Here is a 10,707-nt window from a genome sequence, read left to right as displayed (position 1 = left end):
CACGGTTGTTCACCCTGATCCATCTAAGATCAGCGCCGTGAAAGACTTCCCTGTGCCGCATTCCTGCAACGACGTACGGAGCTTCTTGGGGCTGTGCTCCTACTTCCGCTGATTCGTGCCCAGCTTTGCTGACATCGCTCGCCCCCTCAGTGATTTGCTAAAAAAAAGACATGACTTTCACCTGGTGATCCCTCCAAGAAAACGCCTTTGCCACTGTAATCTTGAAGCTCACCATCTCGCCCGTCTTGGCACACTTCGATTGGGCCGCTCCCACTTAAGTCCGCACTGACGCCAGCGGTCACGGAATCGGCGCTGTCCTTTCACAGCGGCAATCTGGATCTGACCGTGTCATTGCCTACGCCAGTCGCCTCCTCTCTACATCAGAGCGCAATTACTCCATCACGGAACGCGAGTGCTTGGCCCTTGTGTGAGCCGTTGGAAAATTTAGCCCGTATTTGTACGGCCGCCCTTTTACGGTTGTCACCGACCACCATGTGCTCTGCTGGCTCTCCTCACTGAAAGATCCTACTGGCCGGCTAGGTCGCTTGGCTTTACGCCTACAAGACTACGAATACACCGTGGTCTATAAGTCCGGTCGGCTACATACCGATACTGATTGCCTCTCCTGATGTCCCGTTGACTCTTGTGACCATTCTGGCAGCGACTGCACCACTAACCTGTTCTCGCTCTCTGCTATTAATCACGTTGGCGATGAGCAGCGACGGGATATCGAGCTTTGATCTATTATTTACAGCCTCAACTCCTCACCATCTGACCCTGCTCTGCGCCGGTTTGTGCTGAGTCATGACACTCTATACCGCAGAAGCCTGAAACCCGCTGGCCACGACCTCCTGCTCGTTGTGCCGAAGCACCTGCGCACCGATGTCCTACACGAGCTACATGACCTCCCCACTGCTGGACATCTGGGTGTCTCGCGTACTTACGCCCGCGTGCGTCTTCGATTCTTTTGGCCTCGCCTCTAACAGTCCGTATGCCGCTATGTTCGTGCCTGCGACCAGTGCCAGCGCCGGAAACGTCCTGCCACTCTCTCAGCGGGTATGATCCAACCTGTTGATGTGCCCCCTGAACCATTCTATCGTGTTGGCTTGGATCTTTTGGGCTCGTTTCCTGAGTCTACCTCCGGAAACAAATGAATTGCCGTTGCCCAGGTGATGCCACTCGCTACGCAATCACGCGGGCCCTCCTCACCAGTTCTGCTACTGACGTTGCCGAATTTCTCCTGTACGACCTCATCCTCCGTCATGGTGCACCCCGCCAACTTCTCACATACCGCGGCCGCTTCTTTCTCTCTAAAGTTGTCGACAACATTCTTCGTTCCTGCTCCACTAAGCATAAGCTGACCACCGCCTACCATCCCCTAACCAACGGCCTCACAGAGCGCCTCAACCGCACTTTTACGGATATGCTCGCAATGTACGTTCCTTCGGACCATCGGGACTGGGACATTGCCCTTCCATACGTGACTTTCGCCTACAATTCTTCCCGTCATGACACTGCCGGTTACTCACCGATCTATATTTTGTACGGCCGTGAGCCCCAATTACCTTTGGACACGCTGCTTCCGACATCTCCTTCACCTCCTTCTGAATATGCACACGACGCAATTGCCCGGGCCGACCACGCCCGCCAGCTGGCTAGATCCCGACTACAAGCATCGCAGGCCTCAAAGCAGGACTATTACGACCGCCGCCATTGCATGGTAACCTTCTCCCCGGGAGCCCTCGTCATGCTTTGGTCGTCATCACACTGCGTCGGGCTTTGGGAAAAACTTTTGGCCCGATATGTTCGCCCATACCGTGTGCTCCGCCTGGTCACCACTGTCACCTACGAGATCAACCCGGCCTTCGCGGCAACCACCTCCCGTGCACCTCAACGTGACGTTGTCCACGTTTCTCACCTCACAGCCTACCTCTCGCCATTCCTTGCCACGCCCTAATCTACACCGAGACGGTGTTTTTGCGACCGGGGGCCATGCAACGGATATTGTTGGTGACGACGACGTGAACGAAGTGTCTCGGAGGAGTGCGTGCTCTGGGCTTGTGTGCTCTCTGCGGGCCCTGTGCTCTTGGCCTGTGTGCTGTGCCCGGGCATTCTTGCGTCGTTCCGGCCTTGGACCACGTAACAATATGAAAGCGTTTCATCTCTTCAACAGCCTTAAAATGAAGCCCGGCTGACAGGGATTGAACCCATGAACTCGTGCTCACCAGGAGAACGCCCTTGTCGCATTGCCGTCGTAGAAGGTATGGACAGGAATCGTTGATCCAAGTTTTGAAATTAACCACAGTACAGGTTTCTGATGTTGTGTGTATAGGCCTGGTATCTGGTTTTGGGCACATGCTTGTTCAAGTGGCATCAACATGGCCTGAGTGAATTCTAACTGTATGAACTAAGCTACTCACAGAAGTCGCCCCTATTACTGCCGATAGCTTGCTCGTCGAAACTGCACAGCTGCGCGCATATGACTTTGCACTCGGGCGACACTCGCAATGCTTTCAACACGGAGGCGCACCTTGTTCAGCATGCAGTAGCTTGCAGGATCATTTTTCATTGAACCACTACAATAGAACCTGCTTACACAAACAAAAAACAAGGCAGCAGTTGCAGTTTAGCTAAAGAGTCTATAGCACGTGTCTGAAACTATGCGTGACGCAATTTCTATGCTCCGTAACCCGTGGAAACACGCGATGACGTTCGCGGAGCTTTGCATTGCGTGGAGTTGTTCCTACTTTCGCAGCCATGGCTCCTCCTTCGCCTGTGTACACTGGACTTGCCGCAGTCATTTCCAGTGCGTTGCACAAAGCGTACTCATTCGTTTGCAGTCAGGTCTCACCAAGAGCCATTACTCCCAAACGTTTAGCAACAGAAAAGCAACAAATCAGATTATGCTGATCGCCTCAGCTTGTTTCGAAACTGTTGTAAGTTGGAAGTTTAGAGGCTGATTGATAATATTCTTGCAGACACGGTCATATAATATTGACAGGGCTCAGTCAAAAGCTGTTGAATAATCTGTGCAGTAAGCACAATTTCGGTAAGGGCAAATCGCATGCATCACGACCATCACTTACTACCACTAAGCAGCACATCTCTCGAGCGTTGCACATTGCTATGCGGCGCGAAAATTCAAATGGTGTGAAAAGCATATCACTTCCAATCAACACCGCAACTCTAGAAATAAAGTGGTTGCTTCAATCACCATTTAAATACAAAGCCAAGGAAGACGCCACACCAGTAAAGTTATGCCATTCAAAAAATTGCTTTATTCTCCGTTCAGTAGACGTAACCGTGAAATTATGCACTAAAGGAGCTACAAATTTCTGTGAATGTTGCGCACTTGAAACAGAATTCGATTCTGGTTGCTTTTTCGTAGCGCCATCCAAAATTTTGAAAGATGCACTCACTACGAACATGAACCATGCTGGCCCCATTTGTTAAATGCTATTACAAAAAGGACTGCAGCCATCTACAGACCACACTAGACGTGACACTATAATTTCGGCTTTGACTGGGCTGACAGCTGAAGCTGTTTTTGAAGAAAAAAGAAACATTGTTTAAATAGTTCTCTCAGGTATATCATGTCATTCGTATGCACTGAAATGCCACTGTGATAAGTATGTGGGAGGTCGTGTCAACAAATTTGCCTTGGGCAACATGAGCGCTCAGAAATGATTGGAGACGAAAGGAAAGAAGTCTTCAACTCGGAAAATAAATGTTGTATGTCATAAGATCTACATAATCGTTACCTCACTCAACTCAGCACAAAAGGTCGCTGTATTTCTACACCAGAGCTATATCAGCCCCACTGAATACGTAGCATCTACGAATCTTAGCGTTGAGCGCACATCATCGTCTTTTTTCAATGATTAAATCTTGCGTTTTCAGGATGTTTCGTATAAAAACTTCCGCACTTTTTAGCAATATGTAGCATTTTTTTTAAATGGCCCCATCCCTGCCCACCACAGCTCATTTTTCAGCCAAGGTTGGGCCAGAGAGTTAGTTGCACATGGACTGAGAGACTGTGCAAGGTGACCCTTAGGCAAGGGAATAACAAAGCATATACACCTGCTGAAATATGAGTGCATAACCTTGAGCGAAACGAGTTTGAAACAACCCGTACGCGTAATCTAGTCGCAATGTAGCAGGTACTTTCCATATCAGGTATAAATATCCAACACAGTGGCGGTCCCCAAAGCAGGCCATGTTGTTTCGCTGTTTCTGTCTCGACAGTACAGGTACATGATGTCACTTCGCAAACGACGGCTTGATCCCAACCGGCACCACTGAAGTGCTACGCTCATCCCTAGTTCTTTTCCAAGCGCAACAATTCAATAGATCTTGGAGGCATAAACAGGTGAAAAACCACAGCCTCATAAGGACAGCATGTTAGCGTTGATATCGGGAAGTGTCTAGGATGACACTTCCGAAGAATTGCAGTTTTCCTTGCAGGGCACCTGACGCACCCCAAATATTAATTGCAAGTAGGTAAGCCAACTTGCTTTAGACGGCCCCTGGGCAACGCTAACGATAGCTGTATTAATCCTTGTTGTTCGGGCCTTCTCCATTCTCTCAGTGTCGTGAGCTTGTGGAAGCTACAAAGGCAACGCCAATAATCGCACACACCGCCACCATTACATCACGAGCGACGCAGCGCTGGCACTAGGGCCAACCGCATACATTTTCATGCTCAGCTCGTAACCTCGTTTTATTTGGCTTGAATGTGAAAAAAAGTGACTGCCCTGGGTCAGTTCGAGAAATTTTGGACTACAGGTCTCCACAAAACGCGGTTACCTGCCGACTGAGCATGAACATTCACAGGCGTTTTCGTCAAGGCAAACTTGTGACATACCCGTTGATAATGTATTGAGCTTAGCCTACCGTTTGTAAAAGACGTGGTCACGTATATTTTCTAACGTGCATCGATAGGACCCCTATATTCGGTAAGCATCGATGGGAGTAAGCAGTAGGTTGTCGCCGCAAAGCCCTGTGCATGTGTCAAATATCGCAGCACTGCTTTGACGCTGCCAACAGGATTCAAAATGAGCGTCATAAATCAACCGTGGCATGCTCTTCCAGGCGGCGGTACCAGCTTCTGCAGCCTGCCACGCAGAGCTCTTGGTTATACGGTTTCGAGAAACACACAGTATTTAACTCAATCACATTTCTGAACATTTTAATTTGTTATTCATGTGATAGCATTTATGTTATCTTGCAAACACCACCCGGTTTCCAGGTAACAGAATTTCCTGTTGGGTGGAGAGGTAGTGACGTCATTAGCAATGCGCAATTTGAAAATCTGAGAACTAAAATGAGTACCTGTCATTGGATTATCATAGGGGTATTAACCGAACGCACTATTCCACCTTAATGCATCAACTAAGCCACCTTAATTCATTTTCTGGCGTGGGGCTACCTCCAGAATTTGGGGAGTCCTTTGGAATACTCGTGAGCGGGACAACTTCCACATGCTATCGAATTTCTTTTTGTAAGAATGGCCTTAAGAATGTCTGAGGTTTCTTATGTGTGGCCGCAAAGCCTAATCTCATCATCAAAAGGCGCCCCTTTGAATTTGCCGCACATTTTGCTAGCGCTAAGAAAGGAAAGAACTCGTGGAAAGAAAAGTAATGGACACTCAGTTCTGCTTGCAATTGCTCGGAGGGCACCACCACGCTACTCTGCGGGACGCGTTTCATTTTTCTCATTTTTCTGTCTTATCACTGACGAAAAAAAAAAAGCCCTTGTCTTCTAACGAACAAGATAACCTAGAATCGCTGACGTCGCATTACAACCCATCCGCACAGTAACAATGATTTATTTTTGGAGCGATGTTTATTGCCTCAGGGCATAAAAACTATGAAAAGAGAGATGAGTAAGATGTTTAAATAAATGAAAAAAGGGGGCTGATCTATTGAAATCAAGAAGTTCTCGTGCTCTAAAATGGATCACAAATGTAACGCAATTCCCAGTGCACTGCCCTGAAAGAGAATTAAGTACTATGAATCAGCTGGGAGGGTTGCCGGATGTGTAGTGCTGTAAAAGCAAGGGCTACTGCAACACTCACACGAGTCACTTTTATCCCGTTCTATCATTCGAAAGCCACGTGATCGACCGCGCACCCCCAGATGCGCGGGCGCGCAGAACCGGAAGAAAGCTAGCGGGAATGACGTCAACATCAGCGCTCCCAGAACTTGCCCCATTTCTTTGCTTCATCCGCTCGGCGGTCAACGGACAAGACGGAAAACTGATTCTCTGCCGCAACGTTTTGCTTGCCCACTTCTCGAACACAAGCGTGACGCGTCAGTCTTTCTGCCAGCTAACTGCATAAACAGAGGAGATAAAGGCCGATAGAACACAACTTCGAACATGCCGACCTCTATGAATGAATTGCACACAAGGTGCTGTCCAATGAAAACGAAAATAATTGACAAAAACAAGGACCCCTAGTGACTAGTCTCGTTTTCTTCGCGCCTCTGTCCGATGTACTCACAGCTACCGGGGGAATGCTTGTACCCATTTGAACACTGGTCGGTACCCGGTTGCGCTGGGTATCGAACGCAGCACCAACCGGAACACGCGATGGATGCAAAAGAGATGCTTATGTTGCATCGCATGTGATGTAGCATCGCATGCAGCATCGCAGGAGGCGTTAAAAGAATTCAGGGGGCACTTTGCTGACCTAAAGTATGTTGAGGCGAAAGCCTTTAGCGCGGTGTTGCTGCTTGTGTCACTGATGTGTGCTTAAGATGTTGATTAAGCACGCAATTGTGAATCTGAAATGCTGGAGACTCTGGAGGGCATTTGGAAGGCATCCACCTGATTTGACGCCTTTCTGCAAACACTCTCCAGCGTCCTAGACAAGGAGAACTGCATATGCGTTGGCAGTAAGTAGCGTAGTCGTTAGCACGCTCAGCTGCGGAACGGAAGGGTTGTAGTTGGAATCCCATCGTGCACAAAGATTTTTTTCTTATCGAGTTGAAGGGTGTTACAGACGGATGGACACCGCGAGCATGAGCCATTAAAGGCTTTCGCCTTAATATTAATGTTTGCTGTACCGACTCTCCGGGTGTACTTGTCTGCGACTGCGTGCTATGCCAGCCACCAAGCTAGAAGACGTTGCAACGCCTTTATAGCGTTCATGCGGCTCTTCGTCACTGCTGGTGCCCGCGCTTGTTGCAGCGTCCTGGGGTACTGCAGGCTCGGACACACATTGGAAACCGTCAAGCGCATCTGGGCGTCGAACAAAGTACGTATTAAATACTTATCGAATGCAACACAGAGCATGTTTCATCTGCGGAAACACTACAGACAGCGGGTTTTGCGTCAATCTGTACTCACGATGAATTACGGGTAGCAAGCCATGCCGCTTTCCGAGGCACAGTACCGGTCACACATTATCTTCTAGCTAAACCTGTTGATCAACGACAGCCGCGCCAGTCACAAGATGCCGCTCTGTCACAGCAATTCGTCACGCATTGACCGCTCCTTAGCCACGCTGGTAAGCTGAACAAGACTCGTGGTGATAGTTCGGGGAAGCTAATGGCCCCATAAAAAAAGAAGGCTGCGCCACTATTCATCTTAGTCTCCATTTTGGTACTTGCCTGAAGGCCTCTTGTTTCATTTTCAATCCTATCATTTTGATGAAGACCTCCTTTCCTCAAGCTTAGTTTGTACGCCACGCTGGTGCTAGCGTGCGCAGTGAGAAAGTTAGAAGAATGTGCCGAACAGCGGCGTCGTAAATGACAATCATCATCATCAGCCCGACTACGCCTACTGCAGGACAAATTCCTCTCTCATATCTGTCCATCAAACTTGTCTTCTTCGAACCCTGACAACCAGTTTTACTGTCCGCATAATCCACCCCTACCCGCTACATCTTAGGGGAAATCCGGGGACTGCCCTCGGGCCCGTTCGCCCGGCTGTGGGTCCCTATAGTAGTTCATCCTATTGATTTCTTTCCACCTTCGGGTGGCAAAATCGCAGTCGCCTTCGGGCCTCATCTCCTATATTACTGCTGGCATTATGCCCACGATATATTAGTGGTGTGGTCGAGGCTTTTCGCTTAAGATCTTCTTCACTTAAAATCTATCGAACTGCAATCTGGCCTTTTCCAGCTGCGGCCACCTTATCACAGCAAACTACTTCATCTCATCTGGCCACCTAACTTTCTACAGTCGTCTGCTACGCTCGGCTTCTCTAGGTATCCACTCCGTTACCATTAACGACCATTGGTCATCTTTCCTTCGCATTACATGCCGTGTCTAAGCCCATTTCTTCCTTTTGATTTTTACAAGAATATCATTAACCCTCGTTTTTTTCCCTCATCCACTATTCCCGCTTCCGGTCTCTTAACGTTAACACCTATCATTTTCCTTTCCATAGCTAGCTGCGTTGTCCTTTTCGTTGCCCTCCACGTTTCTGCCCCATAGGCGAGTACTGGTAATATACAGCGGTAATATACTTTTCTCTTGAGGGATTTCGTAAACTGCCACTCATGATCTCAGAGAGCCTCCCATATGCGCTCCTCTCTATTCTTATCCTTCTAGGTACATCACTCTCGTGATCCGGATCTGCGCTCACTGCGTGCTCTAAATAGATGTATTTCCTTACCAATCCGAGCGCATCGCTACCAATCGTAAACGGCTGTTCCCTTGCCAGACTGTTGAACACTACTTTGGCTTTATGCATATTATTAGACCCACCGTTATATTCTGCCTTTCTAAGTCATTGATTATGCTTTGCAATTCCTCCCCTTGGGGACTTATCAAGGCGATGTCATCAGCGAGGCGCACATTATTTAGGTATTCTCCATTAGTTCTTATCCTCAACTGTTCCCGATACTTCCTCTAAACTGCAGATGAATAGCATTGGCGACATCGTGTCTCCCTACCTAACATAGTTCATTATTTCCTAACTTGAATTTTATTGCTGGCTTTATGAAGAACTGTGGTGGCTGTACAGCCGTTAACGACATATTCCAGTATTTTTACACAATGTCTATCTACACATTGATTCCCTAATGCCAGCATGACTGCTGAAGTTTTGACTGAGACAAATGTGTTCTGGTTTTCTATAAAGACTATATATATGGGTTTTTGGTTTCTGCGCATTTCTCTATCAAGAGATTGATAGTGTGAGAATGGCCTATTATCGAGTAGCCTTTACGAAAGCCTGCCTGATCATTTGGTTGCTTGAGGTCTAAGGTTGTGTTGACTGTATTAGCGATCCCCTTCGTAAATAATTTGTAGGCAACAGGCGATAAGCTGAGAGGTGTGTAAATTTCAAGTCCTTTACGTCCATTTTATTAGCGATTAAGATGTTGCAAGTGATAATGTATTAGCTAAATGATCATTGCAGGTTGATTGAGGGGTGAAATAAAAGACAAGTTGTACTCTTTTTACCGCACGATATTAATATAGGTAAACGATTTAGAATTAAAATGTTGGTGTTTTTAAACCAGTGCGCGTGAAACATCGGCAAAGCTTTTATTAATGCGCGGCAAAAATTCAGAGGAGCTTGTGACGTGATTGCAAGAAAGACAGGGAGACGAGAAAGCTATTTCGATAGACGAGAATATCTATGTGCCTCACGGAATGCTCGGATCATTATTGACAAATCTGAATATGCAAAACAAAGTGGGTCTTAACACGTAACCGACGTTCCCAGAGACAACGTTCTAGCGCTTCTAGTGTTTTTCCCGGTTAACAGGCAACCTGCGATTACAAATTTTACTAATCAGAATTACGCTCAAATTATCTCCGGAATATGTACTTGGTTTTGGCTAGGTCTTGTCGTGTGTAGTATATCTTTATCGGCAGTCGACCAGCGTGTTCGAGGTTCATTGCTAGTTTTTCTTTGATATGCTATCCTTTATTAAGACAGTAATTACTCATTGGCATCCGTGTTCCTTGGAAGATTCCATAAACATTTAACCAACATGCTGTCGTTGTCCCTGTCTGCTGTGCTACCGTGAATTTATCCAAACTAGCCCAATTCTGTGCATTAAAGGGACTATGCCATAAATTAATTTAGGTTAGATAAACCAGACGGGAGATAAGCATTCGATCATTCGTCACCCCAGTGCAAGAATTTTCGAGCTAGCATCAATAACAATCAAGGTGTAGACGATTAAAAATTACGCTTCTCCTCTCCCCCCTCAACACGTACAGGCGGGGCACCAGAAAAAATAAAGAAAACAGCTCTGGGACTGGGCCCCGCCCATGAATACGTCATCAGCTGACGTTCGGTTTGAGACTTCCGGTTGTCTCTCCGAGCGCCCCAGCATCAGCTTCGAGCGCCTCCGCGGTCTCTCTTCGCCTTTCTGGATGGCGGCGCGCTTCGGATTCCTTTGCTTGTCGTCTGTTGTCGCGGGCGAAAAAGACACTGCGGCTGGCTCCGCAACTTCGGACAGAAAGAGGCGCCAGAGGTAAATTGAAACCGTATGCGCAAAGGCAGTGACCTGCCTCGCCCTTGGCTGAGGGGCTTTTGCGGCGGCACGAGCAGACGACTTTCACGGCTACTGAAAGTGTGGCCGTGACGTCGTGGCTGCCGTGGCTCCAGCTTATGACACCGTGTGGTGGCCTGCCGACGTCACTGAACTAGTGACATTTATTTTCACGATTTTAATTAAAAAATCTGTCACTACGAAAACCCCGATCGACCCGGGATTTTTGAAAAACACGGTTTTTAAAACTT

This window comes from Amblyomma americanum, chromosome 1 (genome assembly GCF_052857255.1).
Source record: "Amblyomma americanum isolate KBUSLIRL-KWMA chromosome 1, ASM5285725v1, whole genome shotgun sequence".
NCBI classification, from domain to species: Eukaryota; Metazoa; Arthropoda; class Arachnida; order Ixodida; family Ixodidae; genus Amblyomma; species Amblyomma americanum.
Note: the sequence above shows the minus strand (reverse complement) of the source record.